The 22,731-nt window shown below is 34.7% G+C and overlaps 1 long non-coding RNA gene across 1 annotated transcript in view; it reads left to right on the top strand.

Annotated features, from left to right (window-relative positions):
- The window catches only part of LOC139184220 (uncharacterized), a 1,143,978-nt gene that overhangs the window by 434,552 nt on the left and 686,695 nt on the right, over window positions 1-22,731 (top strand). Inside the window, exon 3 of the long non-coding RNA XR_011567787.1 lies at window positions 3,950-3,995. This is a non-coding gene — a long non-coding RNA (uncharacterized lncRNA). The remainder of the gene's footprint in view (window positions 1-3,949; window positions 3,996-22,731) is intronic.

Raw genomic sequence — 22,731 nt, forward strand, 5'->3', positions numbered from 1 at the left:
ATGGACTACTAAGATATATAACTCTGTCTTAAAATATATAGAACTAATTCTCTGTATTGATTAAATCATTCATTTAATCAATTCTTAAGCTCCTACTGTGTACTTTTATAATCTGAATCTTGGATCCTGCCAAGGATTATTTTCTGAATTATCATGAAAAATTAAGCATTCATTCTTCAGTTTCCTTTTCTCTTAAAATGGGTGAAAATTGTAGATAAATTATAAGGATACTTTGAGAAATAAATGAGTTATTACATGCAAAAATGACTAGCACATAATGAATTCCATGTAAATATTAGCCTTATTTTTATATTATCATTAATTATTCATTACTTTTTGAGGTAATGAGTTGTATAATGTTAAACAAAATACATTTTGTATCTTCACATAGCTTGTATCTTAATATAGGGCAAACTATGATTGTTTGACCAAGTCTGGCCCAGTGACCATTTTTGTAAATAAAGTTTTACTGGAATACAACTAGCTCATTTCTTTATACTTTGTCTAAAGCTGCTTTATGCTGCAATTATGACTTTAAATAGTTACTACAGAGACTGTATGCCCTACAAAGCAGAATATGTGTGCCATTTTTTCTCTTCACTGAAAATGTTTCCTGAACTCTCTTCTAATGCAGATAGATTCACTTTCTTTAGTAAGTAGCCTAGGTGGTGAAAAAACCCAGTGGGCTCATGAAGATTTGGATTAATATTCTAATTTTTGTATCCTACCATTGTCTTCTTGCATGGTTTTAGCAGGCCACTTATCTCCGTAAACATCAGTTTCCTTGATTGTAAAAAGGGTTCAGTGTCTATTCTGATGTGTCCTTGCAGAATTAAAGAGTAAAATGTATATATACTGCCTGAAATCTGGGTACTCAATAAAAATGTTCTTTTTCTTTTTAGAGGAATCCAATAAAAGTATTTATACTGATCTTAAGTATTAACATTTATCACAACTTCACAACTACATGCAACATTTTAAGAACAGAAGTTGAAAAAATCATGGTCTATAATGGACAGTGTTTCACTAGAAGAAAAATAAATTTTAACTGCAGTAAGTGCAAAGGAAAGATGTGTTGAATTCTAGTGCTATTAATATGTTATTATCTTAGTCTTGTTTTAAATTTATCATAGTTAAGTTGCAGGTTTAAATCCTTTATATGCTGAAGATTATTCACTTGTAATAAGTTTCCAAGATGCTTCTTGTGCAAAACCAACTGAAATTACTGACTAAACTAAATTACTTAGAAAGGAGAACATTCTGGTTCTCTCTGAGGGAAATCATTTGTTTTTTAAAGGTGCCTCTTTAATAATAGCTTAAAACAATAAATCTATGAAGAATTGTTTGTGGGTTTTTTTTTTTCCCACAGTAGTTAACCCATCAGTAACATTACTTACAAAATTCCAGTTTAAAAAATGACCTTTGAAAGATGCCATATAAAATTAAATTTTAATGAGGGATAATAAATGATGATACTTTTCACAGGAGGAAACACAATGCTTGCCCGGAGCCTTTCCTGCATGTCATCCACTTTAGCCCTCTGTTACTGTGGCTTCCTTTTCATTATTTTCAAGGGAAGATGATGGGATAGCACACTTTGAAAAACCAAGCCAGTTTTAGTATTACGCTTACCAAAGGCAGTCTTCTTCTCTGGCTAATTAGGCAGATGGACCTCCCTTGCTTTAGTGATGATTCTTTTGTAGAAAGCTGCTCTGTTCCTCCACAATGATAGTTTAAGGTATTTAAGCACTCCTTTGATTATGTGACCTGATGAAAAACTCAATCTTCATGATTGGACTCAAAAAAGTATTTGCAGTAGACGGGAATTTTAGCGTTTTGTGGCAAAGACAGAAAGGTTCCTACAATGGTCATTTGGCAACCAATCAAATTGAGTCTAGGAAGAGAAAAACATAAGGACTAAGGGTAAAAGAATCATATTATATCTGCAAATAGCTGTTTGACTGCCTTAATAAAATAAGAATGCTCACCAATGCTTCTTAGTCCAATATAAGCAGTCTGTTAATAACCCTCTGGGCCACTCAAGTTCATTGTCCCCTTTACTAAATGAGAACAATTCATCATAGACATACAATAATCTTGGCAAACATACTTATTAATTTATTGTTTCTAGCTTAAATTTCAAAAAATTATGACACTTTCTGCTTTTATATGATGCCACCCTTGCAATATTTTTTTGCCCTGAGGATCCTATTAGCAGAGAGCTAAGCAATTCAGTTTCATTGGAAATAAATTATGTCTCCGTTCTTAAAATATAAGTATTGAAGGACTGTAAAGATTAGAAATTCGTTTGAAGCCCCATCACTTGAAGGTTTTTTTTTTCTTTTCCCTTGATGTATAGAGCTTCTGGTGTTAATGTAAAACAACACATCTTTTGAAAAGTTAAGAGGCAAGTCACCTTAAAGGAACCCTGGCCAGGATTACGAAGGATGTACAAAATGAAACACATTATTGTGGAGGGCGGGGATGTTTGGTTCCTCAGAAGCTGTTTCCAAGACAGGCTGCTTTTGTATTACAGAGTGGGGAGGTGACTCCGCTAGTCACCCTCTGTTTCAAAATGATTAGAAAGCTGCAATTCCCAAGAAACATGAGGTGATTTCTCACTTTCCTCACCAAGGGTCTGAGGATGAAATGACACCTTTAATTATGAAGGACTGTTGGTACCACTCTGGTAACAAGCTGCTAGAAATGAAACCCTTAATTGCCTCAGAATCATGTATTTCATGTAAATGCATTTTAATCTTAAGTACAGTTGTTGGTCCAGCTTTCATTATTTTTCCCTGTTAGCATATGATAGAAGGAAGTGGTTGTGCCAACTTCTTATTTTGCTGCTATTTTATTGTCAGTTTTGCCCGATGACTAAGGAGCTAGTGTGTCTTTTCCAGCAATAACTTGTTATTTTAATAGCAGCAGGGCCCCATGGTGGTGTTCAACTTTGACTTAAATAAAATTGTAATTAGAAAAACGATGACTCTCATGTTTTAACATAACTTGATCTTTGGTTATTTCTCATAATTATATCAAATTGCAGTAGATATCAAACCATTTTGTCTGATTAATTATTTTTAAAGCACTGCTGATAACCAGAATCCATTTATCAGCTCCATATGCTTACATTCTTAAAATTAACTCTGTATGATCTGAATATTTACTCAGCTATTTCTCCTCTCCCCCCACTGCCCCCCTTTCTGTTCATTTTGAAAGATAAAAGTAAATGCTTATTTTGTGAAGTTCCCAGTATTACACTTTTCTTAGAACATATTGAATTTGGCCAGCTGATTGTTTCTTCCAGATTAATGTAGACATATTTAGAGATGCAACAATTAAAGAAATAAACAATAATTAAGGAATTGTGAGTAAACCAGAGAGAGGAGTTGACCTAAGTAAATAAAGGGTGAAATTTGTTTGTGAATTCTCTTTCCAATGTAATTAAAGATATTTTTAAATTTCAAAATGAAATATAGATTTAAAAGCTGTATTTAACTCAAAATCTAGAAACTGATGGATTCTGAAGGAAAAGGAAACAGACTAGGTTTGTTGAACAGATGTCTACTGACCCGTTTGGTCTATAACAGGTAAAGTGCTATGGTAGTGATAGCAAACATTAAATCACTTTTCAGAGGAGACTTCTGGATGTGGTGGATATACTTATGGCATAGATTGTCATGATGGTCTCATGAGTGCATACTTATTTCCAAGTTTATCAAGTCATATACGTACATTAAATATGTATGCTTTTCATATGTCAGATATGCTTCAATAAAATGGTTTTAAAAGAATCAATTTCAGCAACTTGTCAAAGATTAAGAAAAAGAAGAAGAAAACAGACCTGCTATTCAGTAGTTAATTTTTGAAGAATTGTATTCTGGATTAAATTATATAACTGGTAGGTACACTAACAATAAGTGCTTCTGGCTTTTTCTTTCTTTAGAAACGAGGACTGAGTGAAGTCAGGAATTACTGGAAAGGAGGTCAGGGTAAGTCATATCATATTTATTTCTTACTTTTGAAGTGTGCAGAATACATTGTATAGAACTTGTTCAGGAACTCTCCGGGGTTCATGTCTCAGATAAATTAGACAAATTGAGTCTTTCAGGGGGAAATAAAATGCTTGCTATGGCTGTGCTACGCGGAAATATACCACTTGTCCCTGACATTTTGAGACCCGTGTTTTCCACGTGCCAACCACCTTACTGTTCCATATTGTTAAGTGGATCACGGCCAAAGTGGCAAGAAAAACTCTAGATGAATTCCTCTTTTAGAATTGTGAGTCTCATTATTCCATGTATTATTTTCTTCCTTTCAATTTAGTATGGCAAAGTCAGTGCTTAAAATTTCAGGGCAATATCTAACTAGGTATCTCAGTGTGTCTCATAGTCAAGTTCAGAGGCAAATGGTCATAGACTAAAGTTGATCATCATATAATTGTGTTTTCATGTTTTAGCATCATTTAATTTTTGCTTTTCTTTGAAATTTAAATGCATTTGCTTTTATGAAAGTATAAAACATTTATTTTATAACCAGTTGTGTAAAATCAAAAGCCATAGTATTCTTACAGATGACTTATATGGTATACTTCATCTCACTGTGCATAATAGATAGACATACAGGATCATCTTCAAATAGAGAGAATTGAGGCCAAAGTTGCATTTTTTTTTAACTAAAAAAATTTCCTAAAAGAATTTCTTCTTTTCAGAAAGTCACTCTGAATGCAAAGAAATAAGAAAGTCAGAATAAATAATGTCATCATGCAGATTCATTTTTCCAGTTTGTGTAGTAGAAGTCTTAATTCTAGTAGGCTCAGAAATAGCACTTGTTTGTTTTTTATTATCAATGCCTCCTTGGATCTTGCCAGCTTAATACTCAGTAGAACATTGGAGATTTGGTGTATAGAGAGTGGCACAAAGAAAGGGTGCACCTTTCTGAGCCTTTCTGAGCCTTCATTCATCTTCAAACAGTTCATTTCCACATAGTCCTTTGCATATTGGAATTTTCCCTAAAAATTTGTTTCAAGAAAGAGAGAACTTAGATGGAAATGTGTTAATATCTGTTTAGTCTAGCTGCTGGGGATGTGGGTATCTGTAACATGGGTTATTCAGTTTTTCTCTAATTTTGAAATATATCTTAAACATCAATGATTCAAAACAGTTCTTTTGGAAATAGCTCCACATGTCTTGAAATGGTTTTGAACTTCATTTTGTAGCATGTTACCAGCACATTCATTAGAGAGTAAAATTAACAACACTTTGTCTAGTGGATTACTTTCATTACAGTGAGAATTTTTCATGGATGGGGAGGGGGAGTATTATAGTCATCCTTTGAGACTGAACATCCCCAGCTTTTACTGTATTCTTCTTCCAAAATAAATATTTTAGATGGGCAAATAAGCAATTGGAAGAGGATGATATTTCCAAAGTTCCTTAATAGCAAATGTGACCACATGACTGAGTCTAGGCCACTGGGTGTTGTTGTTGAGTCACTAAGAGTAGTCCAACTCTTTGCCCCCTCATGGACTGCAGCATGCCAGGCTTCCCTGACCTTCACTATCTCGTGGAGTTGCTCAAACTCATGTCCATTGAGTCAGTGATGCCATCCAACTATCTCATCCTCGCCAACCCCTTCTCCTCCTGCCCTCCATCTTTCCCAGCATCAGGGTCTTTTCCAAGGAGTCAGTTCTTTGCATCAAGTAGTCAAAGTATCGGAGCTTCAGCTTCAGCATCAGTCCTTCCAGTGACTATTCAGAGTCACTGGTACATATTTGGAATTTCAGGTGGCCTTATAGAAACCTTCCCCAAGAGACAGCTGCTTCAAGTCTTTGTCCTTCGTGAAGAAGAAAGTTTCTTTTGATAATTCAGAGAATATCTCACTCTCTCTGACACTGTCAAGCACCTTCATACTGCTTCCTGAAATGTGGGTGTGGTGTCTGGAATTCAATCTTGGGCTATTAAATGTGAGTCATATGTTAAGGAGTGGCGAATTAAATGTTTTGGATTTGTGTTTTTTATTAGCGGAAAAAGAACAAACTTATATACCATTTTAATTAATTTTATAACAATAAAATTTCAGCTCTTTATATCAGGGCTTGGAAACATATCACAGACATTTTAATGAAGATATTTAACTAAATATTTAATTTGAATCTTCTCATGGAAAGAAGGTGGTTACTCTAAGTGACACTGAGTGGCCATCCACATATGGCCAAAATGATGTGAAACTAAGGAAAAGTGTTTCTCTTTGGAAATGCCAGGAGATCCTAAGTTTCCATCATTTCCAATCTCTCTAGTGTCTCCTGCCTGCATTGTTGTACTCACTGACTTTACCTGAACCTTTGCAATTAAGAATTGTGCAGAGTTCAGACATCAGCTGGACCTCTTTCAGATGCAAGCTGTTTCATGCATTCCAGGAAAAATTGGTACATCCCCAACTGCAATTCCATTTATACCAAAGTTCTCAAGGAGATTTCTGCAAATCCCTAATGAGATCAAGGTTTTCATGCTGTATCTTCATATAGCTTCTATTCCTTACCATGTCCATGCAGACATGAAACTCATATTTTTTTATGAATATCCACAAGTCAGCTCATTCATACAGGCATGTTATGACTACAGCAGAGTTTTTTTTTTAATAATACAGCAGTTATCATACAATCCCCACCTAACAAAAATATATTTTTTAAATTAGACTTTAAAGTTATGTAAAATATTCCTTGGTGCCCTAAGGTGAGTCATCTCTCTTGATGCCCTGGCTGTAGGGTTTTGCACTGTCGACTGCCTTCTCTGTCTGTTCCTCTCTTCTCTCCATTTTGTTCTCTTATCTGCCTTCTGTTATTTCAAAGGACACACACACACTTTTCTTTGGACCCATTTACAGCAGTTCTTCCCTCCTCTTGCCATCCGCCCTGGAGCTCTCAGAGTTCTGTCTTCTATTTCCAAATAATTATCAAGCTTGTTATATTTGTCATCATCTTGGGTATTTGTTTTCCTCCAGCAAAATGAACTCATTCAATGATGAATGCTGGAAGCATCTTTTAATATGGTATATGTAGTTTATTCTCTTATCTCATCAAATAAAACACCATGACTTACCTTTCCTATGCCCCCAGTATTTGCATTGATTATATATTGCAAAGACCATTGTCATAAAGGGACCCACAGAGGGAAAAACTCAATTTCTGTGCTAAGAAAATCAGACAGGGCATGACCACCTACAGGAAACCACTCTTCTCTCTGGGATGTTTGTGGAGAGGAAAAATCATGAGACATTTGCAGAGGACATAGTTACTAAAGAAATGTTATGGAAGAGAAAGTTTAAAACCTGAGGATCTACAAAAATGAATGCTACTGCTAAGTCACTTCAATCGTGTCCGACTCTATGCGACCCCATAGAATGCAGCCCACCAGGCTCCGCCATCCCTGGGATTCTCCAGGCAAGAACACTGAAGTGGATTGAATGCTAGACCTAAATATCTTAGCTTGTGACATTTTGAAGATAGAATATTCTGTTCTGTTTTTGCAGCAGTGATTGGGATTTCTTAACTGTGAATCTCTAAAAAATATGTTCATTTTTACCAGCAATGGAGATAGCCTTAATATATGATGATATCCATGTGTAGCCCAGGAATTTGGTATTGGCAAATTTTGGCAAGACCATTTGTCTGATTTAGCTAAAAGCAACTGGCCTCTGTCTTTTGAAACCTAACATAATGTGAGAAATGCCAATTTAAGTCCATTTCATTCTCAACAGTGGTTTTCTAGGAACTAAGATAGTAAAATATGTTCCAGTTGACTGTTATACAATGGAGTGATTTAGCCAGATTATAAATTAAGTAGTATAGTATGAATAGTGGAGCATGGAATGCCAAAATGAGACGTGGCCACCACATGTAATTAACCTAGAGTAAACACTAAGAGCATATGCAATCTCAATTCAGAAACTTTAGAGTCTAAAGAAGAGGAAGAGATTTTTAAAGGACTTTTTTTACAGTTGAAATTAATGTGGTAAACCCCAAAGTTTGCTATTGTCTAAAGACATGTGGTTAATGTTTTACTGGAATATGTGTTTCCTGATGGTTTAATCCAACTTCTGAATTTAACACTTCTTTTATAAAATATCTAGTTAGTATAAATAATAGTTAAATGCTTCCCAACTTAGCAACTAAAGGTAAGGACATTCTTTAAACCTGCAGATCTCATAAAAATTTTGAGAGGGCAACAAAACATTAGGATGTTAAAGTATGGCTCATGTTGATATTATTTTATTTCCTCTCTCTACTAACTTTTTTCTTTCTTTTCAAAATCCATGATTAATGCTCATTCTATTTAAAAATAAAACAAAATTTGCTGACATGTTCTCATATTTTTCTCTTCTTTCATCCTAGGATAATTTTTCATCTCCTTTAGAGTTTTACTTTGACAAAATGGCTTTTTGTTAGGATGTGGGCACAAGCAGTGCGCTGCAGTTTTACACTTAGCTCAAATGAATACATTGTCGATTTCTGGCAAAATTAGAAACTTCTTCCAAATATAAAAATGGCTGGTATTACTTGTAACATGAAGCCCCTTGCAAGAACTTTTCTTCCCTATTCTTATACTCTTGTAATAGAATATATATAAACTTGTGTCTGAGAGACTCCTTAATAATTGATGTGATAGTTTGATTTACCTGGATTCATTTTCCCTTCTTTTTTATTTTCTATTATTATATCGGTAACACTCACATTCTGGATTTAAAATCATATAATTGAGTTGGTCCAAAATTCTGATAATTCTGTGCCCAAAAGCAGCTATTTGATTTGATCCTTTTGCATTTTCTTTAGATTATTCTAGAAGTCATTCAATAGCCATTCCCTCTCCCAATTGTTGACTTCCACTTTATTCTTGAATTTGTTTTGTATACACTGACTAAATATTGCTAAGAGTGACAGATACTAATTCCTACTCAAGTTTTTTCAAGTTTTACCTCCAGTGTCTAATACATTAAAAGGATAATTAAATAAACATTTAATTTCAAAATCATATTTAATTTTGCTTGCTAAATGCATTTCTTAGCACTACATTTTTCTTTCCTCCATAACTTTTTGGATAAATTAGAAATTATGTTCAAAACTTAGCCATAACTGAAATTTGCTTTTGATAAATTTGGAAAGGCAGAAGACAATTTATTGAAATTCTATCTTGCCATTATTGTGTTGATACACTGTCAAGAGGCATGTATAATTCATATGCTGGAGCCCTGCTTCTCCACCATGCTCCAGGTTCCTGCTATAAGACTGAAACGTATTTATAGCGAGTTCCCTCCAGTATCTTGGGTAATAGACCCTACTGACATAGTCCAACAGAGACTTTCCTTCTTTTGAATTCTCTGTTTTAAAAAATTGTAATACTGGAATTCTAATCCAGTTTGAACACATTTTCCGTATTGCTAAAGTACCTCTGCTTTCTTCCAAACTAGGCATTGTTGAGTCAAGCCAGTGCAATGGTTATAGAAACACATTTTGATATGTTCTCCACAGTTAGAATTCATTAGTTAGCAGAAATTTTCATCAAATGATGATTATAAAAGAAAGAAACAACTTTTTACCAATGTCTTTAAATCACATCATAGATTTTAACTTGCAGCTTCTCTAATATAGAAAACAGTTTAGCAATCTGACACATATTAATAAAACAATAGGTACCTGTTATTTTTTCCTAAATCAAGTGCTCAAAAATTACCCTCAAATTCAACACCCCTGTAAATTAGAGTTACTTGGATCTCTAAGGACCTGCAAGATGTGCAGGTGTTAACCTGATCCATAAAAAAGTAAGGTTTGCGTCCTTTTTCAGTAAAGTGTTATAAAATAGGTTTATGAAACATCCCTTCTAAGGAGTTAAGGATTTCACTAATAACAATGAACATATCCTGAAAAAGATTACAGAGAACCTTCAGTGCAATTATAAATCATGATAATAGTTGCATTAAAAAATTAAGAGAACATTGTCTGGAAATGGTACACTCTACAGGAATGCCTTCCCCATTCAATTTCCGAGAATAGAAGCTCCATTAGTTACGGTAGAGTTATAAGACATTAAAGGCACAAAAAATACGATGCTACCTTATGCTTTTGTAGAATGTGATTGACAGGATTACCTGTGTCTTGATTTTGAAAATAATTTGCAACATTGTTGGCGTCAGGCCAAAATAAGGTAAGATACCTGTTTTGCAGTAGTTTTATCAATTTAGCTAAATGTTTTTGTTTGTTCAAGGGAAATCAGCATTGAAAGATAAAGAAAAATGCTAGCAACAATAACAAAATAAACTAACAATTCGATGACTATTAAAAAACATAAAGGGTTATGAGAAAAAGGACATTAAAATTTCTTGAATCACCAGAAATTTTTTCAACGTTAATTTAGATCTTGATCTCACATTTTATTAATGAATGAGCAATGAAGAGGATGACTTCCCTGGTGGCTCAGATGGTACCTTTTATTTCTTCCTAAATCAAGTGCTTAAAAATTACCCTAAAGAATCTGCCTGCAATGCAGGACATCTGCAGTGTTCGATCTCTGGATCAGGAAGATCCCCTGGAGAAGGAAATGGCAACCTACTCCAGTATTCTTGCCTGGGAAATCCCATGGACAGAGAAGCCTGTTGGGCTACAGTCCATGGGGCCTTAAGGAGTCGGACACAACTGGATGACTAACATACAATAAAGAGAAAGATAGTCACATGTATGACTACTAAATCTAAGATGTTTGTATCTTTCTTCTTTTTTGGACTTCAAGGAAAATGAAACATAGAAGACAGTTTTAAACCTAGACATAACTAAGCATCATGTTAGAAAGCGTAGCTTAGTACAATAACACTTTAATTCTTTAGCCATAGAACACTCTTCAGCACAGTTGTCTACTGTAGTTTGCAGCTTTTTCATGTGACACTTTGTAGTTTTGAATTAAGATTCCAAATGCAGATAAAACGAGCAATATATATCTACCACCACATTGTGAATACCTGGCAATCAAAAACACCTCTGGATAGTTGAAATCAATAAACCATTAATTTTTGAATTCATGGAAATATGTCCATCTTTCAGGGCTGTAAAATGACAAATGTAATAGAGAACATATCACTTTTCTCATTAGTTGATATCAGTTTCTCAGTAGATGACAAATTATAAATTTTAAAACAGAGTAGAAAAAGTCAAATTCAGACAATTTTTAAAAATTTAATTTGTGAGGCTTACAGTAAAATTAACTTTGTTTTATTAAACCTGACTTAAATCTGTGTGTAAAACAAAGGCTGTTTAAATTTCTTTTACTTTCATCTTTTTCTGTAACACTGAACTGCATCAGTGAATTGATGTCTTAAAAGTTCTCATTTTTTCAATTAAAAAAATAATCATCTATGGATGAAATGTACTGATGTTTATGATCATAATAGGTGGCACTTCAGCAAAGGAACTGATTCCAGGAAAAATGTAGGGGTGAGGAAGAATGATCTTAGTAAAATAGGAACCAAGTTGATTTCTTCAAGAACATTACTTATTGTGATTGAAATAAGAAAGGAGAGTTTGTGCGATTTCATTTTTTTTTTTTTTTTGTCAACAAAATACATGTTTAGTAAAAAATTACATTGTTTCCAAAAACTGTAAAGAGACTTAGGTGAGCAGAGTTCTTATCTTCAAGGGTGATGAAAAAGAGAAAGATCCATTGTTCTAAACAGAAAGCTATTCTGAATGTCTCTATAGGTCTCCCTACTCTTAAACATCTCACTTGAGCAGAAGGGAAAGTAAGTGAGTTAGAATCAGAATATCTGCAGGAGGCAAGTGGTATCGAGAATGATGCTCATAAATTAATGAGGAGTCAAGATGAATAGAGAACAATAATATGGTCTTGAGGAACAAGTGAAATGTCTTTAGGAGTAAAAAAGAAATATTTGGAGAAAGGTAGTGGCATCACTAGCTTATTATCCAACCATCTAGCAAAACTATCAATCCCTATTTCCCATTTTGGGATTAGTCTAATTTGACATAAAATTGAATTTAAGATTCCATTGATTTCTCAATATTTTTCTCATTTATTATGTGTAAACAGGCCACATCAGTCTTTAAAACCATGATATTTTGATTCTGATAAATTTTAAATTCTAAAGGACGTTTTTGGTGATGAGGAAATGATTTCAATCTGCTGTCCAAAGTCAAGATATGAAATTTCAAATTAAGCATGGCAAATCTAATAGAGAGGATTATGTACTGATCCCTGAACTTGAATGTATATTCAAAGCCATCTGTGCAGACAATAGGAACAGTATTCATTTTTAAAAGGAAAAAGAGAGAGCAAAAATATGTTGAAATAATCAATGACTGTACAATCATATAAAGAAATGGAATAGTTTTGTCAGCATGTCAGTCAGAAATGAATTACAATTGTGGTAAAGAAATCACAGTAAAAGGAATTTCTCTGGGGAAAAGCAGCATGCAAAATAAAAGCATTAGTGTGACATACGGTTTACAGAAAGTCTCTTTGTGGAGATTAAAGTTTATGTTTGTTGACAGTACAACAGGAACATGTCACACAATGTAAAAATGATCATGCCATAACCACTCCTTAGTTGATGGCTTGATTTTACATGCAGTGATGGAGGTTAGATAGAATTCAACATGCATTTCCATCCACTGACATCAGCCAGGGTAGGTGCCTGCATGCATGGATGCAGCTATTTGAGACCAGAGCATTTTCTGACATGATGTATTTTATGGCATGATACCACCAGGACTAGTTCTGTTACTTTTATGAGAAAAATGAATAGAAATAGCATTATTTATATTTTATTTTCCAGATATCATTTATATCCAGTCATGGAGCCTAACAAAGGCTTCCTGGATTCTTAGAAAACTGATGCCTACTGGGAAAATTAATAATTATGTTAGTAATAGCAAAATTAGTGGGAGGGATGGTTATAGCATACATTTGTTTGGCACTTACTCTCTGAAGAACACTTTCTATGTTTTATTGTTGTTCTTCCATTGCTAAGTCGTGTCTGAATCTGTGACTCCATGGACTGCAGCACTCAGGCTTCCCTGTCCTTCCCTATCTCCTGGAGTTTGCACAAACTCACATCCACTGAATCAGTGGTGCCATCCAACTATCTTATCCTCTGTTGCCCCCTTCTCCTCCTGCCTTCAATCTTTCCCAGCATCAGGGTTTTTTCCAGTGAGTCAGCTCTTTGCATCAGGTAGCCAAAGTATTGCAGCTTCATATTCAGCATCAGTCCTACCAAAGAATATTCAGGGTTCATTTTCTTTAGGATTGATTCTATGTTTTACTTCCTTTAGTTCTCATAATATTTCTAGTGTAGAGGAACTGAACTAAGAGGTATGTTAGCAATCTATAGTTAAAGAAAAAGAAATGAAAGGAACTTATCCTTTAGAAAGGCTAAAGAAACGAATCAATACCCAATGGAAAGCACATAAGCAGTAGGACATAGGTTCAAGGGCTAGCTGGCCATAAAAATGTGGCCCAAGCCATAGTGTAGCAAAGATGTCAAAAATTTAGGTATGATCCAGGTGGTCATTGCAACTTGGTGTCACTTGTCTTTGGTAGGTGCTATTAAAAAAAAAAAAAAATGTAGAGATTACAATCTAATGAAAGACAAAATTTAAATGTCAAAGTACTAAATATTTACTCATTTGTGAGGCTTTCTTTTGGGTTCTGATTTCTTAATCATGTATGTTAATGCTCATGAATGTATTTTTGAAGGTTGAAGTTTTGATCAGTCTTTGGAAGTGGTAAAAATGTTTGTTTCTCCACTCTTTTATGTTTTGGACTTCTATCACCATCCTGTCAGAGCTTACATTCCCAATATATGTACTACTATTTGCAGGAATACTACAACACTCAGGAGTTTGTGTAGCGGTGTACTGGCAAAAAAGTTTAACAAGCAACTCTCTAGAAAAACAAAATGTGTGTATATATGCATACTCATAAAATTTATAATGTATAGGACAGAATTTACAAAAAAAATATTGAAACATGCAATATTCTTTAAATTCCACATGGCCAATTTGTTCTTGAAGCATCTTCTTTAATTTTGTCCTTTAATTTTTGCCAAACTCTGATGTCTGTCACTAACTCATGGTTGCAACGGATTGATTAACATGGTAGTTCTGACATGAGTATTGATTTTTATTCTAACAAAAAGTACGAAAATACAAAAATACATGTGTTGGAACTTCACTTACATTCATCAGTGACTTGGGCAATTAATTTCTTTGTTGAAGTGAATAGTAATAATTTCTAAAAACTAAACATATTTCATCAATTTTTGTGATATTAGTGAAATAACTGATAAAGATGCGACACATTTTGAAATTTGTCTACCCTGTTAATATTTTATATGTTACTTTCTTAAGTCTAGACCAGAGGTCAGCCCACTATCACCCCATAGGGTACATCTGGTCTACTCCCTGTTTTTGTAAATAAAGTTTGACTGGAACACTGCTAAGCCTGTTTGTATATTGCCTGTGTCTGCTTTCACTGTATAAAAGCAGAGTTAAGTAGTTGCTACAGAGAATATATAGCAGCACCAACTCAAGCGACATGAATCTGAGCAAATTCCTGGAGACAGTGAAGGACAGGGGAGCCTATAAAGCCTGGTGTTCTACAGTCCATGGAGTCGCAAGTACTTGGACACCACTTAGTACTGAACAGCAGTGACAAAGCAGCACACAAAGCCTGAAATATTTACTTCTGGCCTTGCAGAGAAAATGTAAATCAAATCTTCATTTGTAGTTTTTGCCAGGTTTTGTAGTGTTTGCTGTAGTGTAAATATTTCTACTATAAACCCAAGAATATAACATAAAGTAAAATGTAGTTAAGTAATTCGGAAGTTGTTGGTTGAATTGGGTCCCCAAGGAAAGTTATGAAATTTTAAAATCTCTGGTACCTGTGAACGTAACCTTATTTGGAAATATGGTCTTTGGAGACATAATCAATTTAAGCTGAAATCATATTGAATTAGGGTGGGCCCTAAATCCAATGATGGTGTTCTTAAAAGGAGCAACAGAAAAGAAGGTCATGTGAAAAGGGAGACAGAGATTAGTTATGTTGCCACAAACTAAGGAATACAAAAGTTTACCAGCAATCCCCAGGAGCTAGGAAAACCAAGAAAGGATTCTCCCTTGAGCCTTTAGCATGAGCATGGGACAGTTTGACTTAAGATTTCTAGCCTCCAGGACTCATGGGAAACTTCTGGTGTTTTGTGATGGTAACCTCCCAAGGCAATCCAGAAGTGTTGAGTTTGCGGTATTTACTATTCTTTTACCCCACATAATCAATTTCACTACAAGTTTATAACATTTAATTTTAAATCATGGTTTTATTGAGCAAAAGTTCACAAAATTCCCGAAAATTAATAAAATCAAGAGCCAGTGTGGGCTTGCTGCATTGCATCATTCTTTAAACAAGTTGTAAGGGCAAGGTGACATCCTCCATTAGGGGAGGGAACAGATTCACAGCCCATGTTTGTTTACAGGCTTGCATGTTTCCGGAACCAGTTTTGTAAAAGTGGGACACAGCCTTGAGAGATTTCAGGAAATAAATGCTGAGGCCTGCTGTTGAAACCTTTAACTTTGGGATGTGATTTGCTTGAAAGTAACTTAAATATGTGACAAGTCATGAGTCTGAGGAATGAGATTTGATTTAAGAATCCTTCTGATATATCCCTTGTTTCAGTGAAGACTGGTTCAGATACTTTATGGGATTGAACCACAATGGTTAATGTCTATTGGCAAAGTCTTGAAAATGTAAAGTCTTGTAAAAATAGAGAAGCAAAACAGGCTATTATTGGCCTTAATTTAGAAACAAAACAAGTTTAGAAATTCTAATTTGAATTATCCATTGCCTAATTATCTTCTGTGTTTCCAAAGTATATTTCTTTGCAAACTGGATATATAGTAAAACTTAGTGGCATGTATCTCACAAATCCATAACATTTAGTTTTGGATTTAGTAACATTTAGTTTCGGAGAAGGCGATGGCACCCGACTCCAGTACTCTTGCCTGGAGAATCCCATGGACAGGGGAGCCTGGTGGGCTGTAGTCCATGGGGTCGCTAAGAGTCAGACATGACTGAACGACTTCACTTTCACTTTTCACTTTCATGCATTGGAGAAGGCAATGGCAACCCACTCCAGTGTTCTTGCCTGGAAAATCCCAGGGATGGGGGAGCCTTGTGGGCTGCCATCTATGGGGTTGCACAGAGTCGGACATGACTGAAGTGACTTAGCAGCAGCAACATTTAGTTTTAGTAGTACTTTTGTAACTGTCTGCTCCTCTGCCAAAGAAATGTACAATGTCTCATTATATTAAGCTGGAAGAGTAAACTACTAAGCATTTAGTAATGTGAATGTGTTTTCTAGTAGAATCACATTAAGCATAAGTAGGCATTATGTATGAAAGTCAGTTGAGTAAAAATTAAAGTTATTTATTATTAATTTAATGAAATATGCACGATCTTTCTCTTGCTTTTTTCTTTGATACCTGTCCATGCATTCATGAGAAAAGTTGATAGCTGTTTATCCTGTATGTAGTCACTTGACAAATTTCTAGTTTTGTTATTGACTGACCGGCTTCTAACTTCACAAGATCAAGAACTTTTTTCACATTCTGCCAGTAACCATGGGGGATTCTGATCTGTAGGTAATCTTATCATAGGAAGTTTTCTTGGTTTATTATGTACTTGGATCTTTGTCCTTTTTCTTCACTCTTGTGTTTAAGCAATGGTGTCATGAGTTAATTGTCATCATCTCCTAGTTTGTTCTCCCAGCCTAGTTTCAACATTTATTGACACATGACTTCAGCTGCATTAACAATACCTGTAACAAAGTCTGCACTGACTTCATGAGAGACCCCTGTCTTGTATTGCATATTGTATATTGGTCCTCCTCATTTTTACTAATGGTAATATTATAACCTTAAACACCAAGCCCAAGTTAGTCACAAGTAATGCATGTGAAATTGTACTGCCTGCAAGAATTTTAATGCATAGAATGATAACGCTTCATCTCATGGAGTAAATAAAAGTATATAGCTAACACCTAACATTTGACATTTTTAAATTTATTTGGAAATTAATATAAAAGTGCTGATTGGGAAAAAACAAACAAACAAACAAAAATAATATACTCTGCTTCCAAGTTGCACAGTCAAACCCCAGACATAGAAAATGAGTCTGAGAAAGAGATTTTAATTCAGAATTATTATCTGTTCATGCCAGAGACGATTTCAAAGGTTATTGAATAAAGTGATCAAGAGAAAATCTGATTGAATATTTCTTTTTCAATGAAAGTAGGAATAAAAATGATGATACCTTTTATATTATGGATAACTTGCAGTATTGTATTTTTATAGACTGAAATTTAATAATGGTTTTCATGTGAGAGCATCAAATTGGTTTTCATACTTTAATTTTCATTGATACATTAATTTCAGGACCATTAGGAATAAGTAAATGAGAAATTATGCACAGACACACACACACACACATATTCTCACTCTTGCTCTGAAGATATATATTTTAATCAACTCTGTCTTCTGCTCATATTTGGAGTACTGGGCATTACTTCTAGGCCCTTTCATATCATTTTCTTCTATGTGAAATTCACTTAGAGGAAAGAAGGTTGTCACTTGATGAAGCTTATACTTGTGTCCTTTGGCAAGATATGCTCCCCTTTGGCAGAGGAGGTCATCTTCAGGATGAAGTACAGATTCTTAGAAAATAATAATTAATCTAGGCTAAATATTAAAATGCAGGAGATATGGGTTTGATCCCTGGGTCAGGAAGATCCTCTGGAGAAGGAAATGACAACCCACGTCATTTGATGTGGCCCCTCTTGTCTATTCTTGTTTTTCTTGCCTATGCTTTTGGTGTCATATCCAAGAAATCACTGAGTGACTGGAGGAGGTTCCCTGGGAGAGACATGAGGAATATTACTAGGGTGATGAAAAAGCTGTATATCTTGACTGGTATGTAGATTATTGAATGCATAACTTTGTTAAAACGAATTGAGCTATATTTTTAAGTCACTCTGTGTAAATTATACCTCAATAAAAAATCATCAGGTGCTTTGGAGAAAATGATGACTTATTAACAATTGCTTTTTATTCTTCTAATTCTCCTAATTTTTCTTCTAATTATCTTAATTTTTATAATACAACTCCATATATTATATCATTTTAGCCTGTGGCTAAGAAAGACTGGATATTATCTCTACACTTAGGAAAGAAACTAAGTCTCTGAGGAGCCAGAAGAGCTGCATGTATCATATAGTTCTAGCAGAAATAGAGATCATATTATAATTCCTGTATTTCTGACTCTAATTTTGGACTGAATCTGCTAAAATGAATGTACCTCAGGTGCAAGTAAATGGTAGGAACATACAGACGAGCTCTTTCTGTCTGACTCAACCCACGTTTATTTTTAGTTAAAACCTTGAGAATAAAATAAGAAGTGTCCAAAAATGTCAAATTTATATTCTGCTTAAGGTATGTACATTAATTTAATGACTGAAGATGTTTTATTAAGTGAAAGTTTACACAAATCCCTAAGCTAAGGTATTGAATGATTTCAGCAACAAAGTTCAGTGGGTTAGTGGTGAATAATGGTTTATTTCCAGCCTTTTGGATAGAATAGCATTCTTTCTAATTAGCTGATTCAAAATCCCATGTATATACAGTTTTTATGTTTTTCTCTCCTTTTTTCTTTTACATTTGGACAAGCTGCACAGTTTGTGGGTTCTTGTTTCCCCGACCAGGGATCAAACCTGGGCCTCTGACAGTGAAAGCACTGTCTTAACCACTAAACTATCATGGAATTCCCATGTTTCTCTTTCTCTCTGTTTCTTTTTTTTTTTAGTTGAGATTTTAGATTTACGATACACTTCTTCCTAAATACTTCAGCATACCTATCATGAACTAGAGTTCAGCATTGGTTTAGGGTACATTTTTTTTGAAATTAAAGTTACATAAAAATTAAATGCATATATCTTCATTAAACCACCAGTGAGAAATGAAAAATTAATATACATGTAACCTGGACCTCTTTCAAGATATAGAACGTTACCAAAACTTCAGAAAGTTCCTCATGCCCCTCTGCATTCAATTCCTCCTCTTATCCCTGCCTGCGTTTTGTTTGTATTTTTATCATAGATTAACTTTGCCTATTCTAGAACTTTATGTAAATAGAGTCATGAAGTTTATACTCTTTTGTTTTAGGATCCTTCATTCAGCATAATATTTTAAAGTTTCATCCATGCTGTTGTGTGTATCAGTAATTCATTCCTTTTTATGCTGAGTAATATTCCATTGTATGACTATACCAGTTTTTCACCTACTACTGGACCCATGAGTTATTTCCAGTTTGGAGGTATTATGAATAAAGTTGCTATGACCATTCATATACGGGTTTTGTGTGGACTAATGATTTCATTTCTCTTGTGAAAATACTGAGGAGTAGAATTTTTCCATATTATGGTTGCTGTACATCTGTAACTTATTTTGACATGCATCAAAATAATAAGGATGATAAATGGATAGAGTGATAGAGAGATGAAGTGTGTGATAATACAATATAAACTGTAGAATATAGATGTTTGGTATATGGGTGTTCACTGTGAAATTCTTTCAACTTCTTTGCTTTTAAATATTAATAAAATATTAGAGACAAAAAAAACACAAACAAACAAAAAAATAAATAAATAAAAATCTAACTGGAGACTTTTCCCTGAATTGGAATGCAGCTTCTTGGGAAATAGCTAAAGGAGCTGTCAAGGGTATCCATTCTGAAATAAAATTCTTGAATATACATATTTTGATGCATAGCAGAGGAAGCTCATAAATGCCTGTTCTTGCAACATAAAAATATAATACCCCACACAAGTATGAAAATATGTAAATACAATATATTTAGTATAAAAGAATCTATTCCTAAGCTCTTTGAATTCAGAGCCCTCACCCTGATAGACTCTTTTATACTCTGCCCTGGACAGAAACATTATTCATGAATGGAAAAATAGGAGGCATTTCCTGGGAGAGTTTCCTTCCATTACTCCTTTTTAAAAAGGAGGAGACGTCATCCATTACCATATTTCACCTTGAGTCCTGAAACTCTATGAGCCTTGATATTTTCCTGGTTAGGATTTGTTTCAGGGCGTGTCTATAATGCAAGACACTAACTTAAATGCTGACCAGAACCCCGTAAGTAACTAATAGGAAGAAAGTAGGTCAGGACATATGCATGAAAAGCTGTTGCTATGAAAATATGGTGATGCTTATGTGGGGTACACACCATCAATTTTGTTCATTAAAAGACAGGCAACGACCACCTCATTTAAAATGGATGAAGCAAAGGAATTATTGGCTTGCATGCAGTAAGTCAGTGCAGAGGTCAAGTGGGGTTTTGAATGACTCTCTGTCTCCCGGAATTTCTCCTGGCTCTGTCCTCCTTTGGTCATAGGGCTTTATATTCAAGATGGTAGCAAGATGGCTGCAGCAGTTCAAATCCTCGTAATTATGACTAATAGTAACCAGAGGAAAGGAGAGAGACAATTTGGAAACTTTCTCAGAAGATTTAGGGGGAACCTAAATCTTTTCAGAAACCCCTAGGAAAGCTCTCCTAACATTCCATTACCTCATAGTAAGTTAGTTAGCTCAGTCACTCAGTTGTGCCCGACTTTTTGTGACCCCATGAATCGTAGCACGCCAGGCCTCTCTGTTCATCACCAACTTCCGGAGTTTACTCAAACTCACATCCATTGAGTCGGTACTGCCGTCCAGCCATCTCATCCTCTGTTGTCCCCTTCTCCTCCTGCCCCCAACACCACCTCTCACCCCAGCATCAGAGTCTTTTCCAATGAGTCAACTCTTCGCATTACCTCATATTTGGTCTCAAATCCTTCAAGAAAAATGTGTCTGGTCAAAAGGAAGATTCAGAAATTGAGCAAGTCATTTTTCCAGAAGTCACAAAGATTATGGGCAGTTGTGTATATCTGAACCAGCATAGTTATTTCAAGAAAGGGATTGGAGGGTTGGCTGCTGGTCTATGGTATCTTCTCCACCCCTACTTAATTCCAGCCAATTGTTGTTCTTAGGAATTCAGGGCTCAGATATTTTGGTTTTCTTTTCCAAGCAAAACTGAAAATGTGAGTGTTGATGAGAATGACTTTTGTGTTTAAAATTAACCACACAGACAAAGAAACTGCCTCTTCAGATCATCAAGTACAGCTAAAGACCTCAGCAACATCTGTTCTAAAAGCAACATCTTTTAGGTTGTGGTCTAAAATTGAGTTGTGTTAATCCCAGGGTTGTCGCAAACCAGAAAGCAGTAAAGAAGCATAGCATCCCATGTTGGATCCATGAGTTGCTAAGGGAAGGATTCTCAGTAAAGCCAGATATGGAGTTGAGATCAATACCTGGAGGAATAAAAAACCAAAAAGACTAAAAGAATGATACTAAATTGATACTAAAATAGCTTGGGTAAAACTGACAATATTAGCTATGATGCTTTTTCCAGGATACTTTTAAACAGTTTGCTTTTCCCCCACAAAAGCAGAGTTCTCAACATACAATCAATAAACATTCTGCAGAAACTGAAATTAATTCTGATGTCATCAGTCATTATCCCAGGTCACTTTAATAATCCACTCTTCCAATGACCCATGGGGTTCCCATGTGTCTTCTAATTCTCTTTATCATTTTATTGAGCTCCTATTATCCTCCAGCACTGTCCTGTTTAACACATTAACTCATAAATCTTGAGAACAGATAATTTTTCTCATTTTACAGATGACAGTACATACGTTCAGAAAAGTCAAATGACCGTCTAAGTTCAGAGATCTAGAAAGTAATAGGGCCAGAATTTAGTTCCAAACCTGCTGGACTTCAAAACATTCATATTTTATTACAAAGCTCTTTTGCCTTCACAGCCTTTATTCCTATAACAAGTACCATGTAGCAAATGAGTTTTATTTGAGACAAACTAATATTATTCACACAACCATGAAGTCCATATTCTGGAAAAAAAGAAAGTATATTTAAAAATATTTTTTAGTTGAAGTATTTTTTAATATTTTTCTTTTTATATTTTTTATTTGTAATACCATATTAATTTCTGCTGAACAGCAAAGTGCTTCAGTTGTACACATGCATATACATCATTATATGTATAACTGAATCACTTTATACATATATATATACGCACACACATACACATTCTTCTTTAGTGTTCCTTTGCCAATATTCTTTTCCATTATGGTTTATCATAGGATATTGAATTATTGAATATAGTTCCCTGGACTATAGAGTGGGATCTTGTTGTTCTTTTTAAAAATGTTACAACTAGATGAACCACACAGTTTGACTTCAGCTCAGACAGATACCAGGCATGCATATCTGCTTTGTACCTTACCTATCCTTTTTCTCTGTATTTATCTTTGCCTTGGTTAATCTACTCCAGGGTTAACATGTTGAGTAAGTAATTAAACAGACATTTGTTGAAGGTCTGGTTCTCTCTAAGGCTAAATTATGATGCTCTAGCTGGAATCAAGATTGCCGGGAGAAATATCAATAACCTCAGACATGCAGATGACACCACCCTTATGGCAGAAAGTGAAGAAGAACTAAAAAGCCTCTTGATGAAAGTGAAAGAGGAGAGTGAAAAAGTTGGCTTAAAGCTCAAT

This window comes from Bos indicus, chromosome 7 (genome assembly GCF_029378745.1).
Source record: "Bos indicus isolate NIAB-ARS_2022 breed Sahiwal x Tharparkar chromosome 7, NIAB-ARS_B.indTharparkar_mat_pri_1.0, whole genome shotgun sequence".
Taxonomy (NCBI): Eukaryota; Metazoa; Chordata; class Mammalia; order Artiodactyla; family Bovidae; genus Bos; species Bos indicus.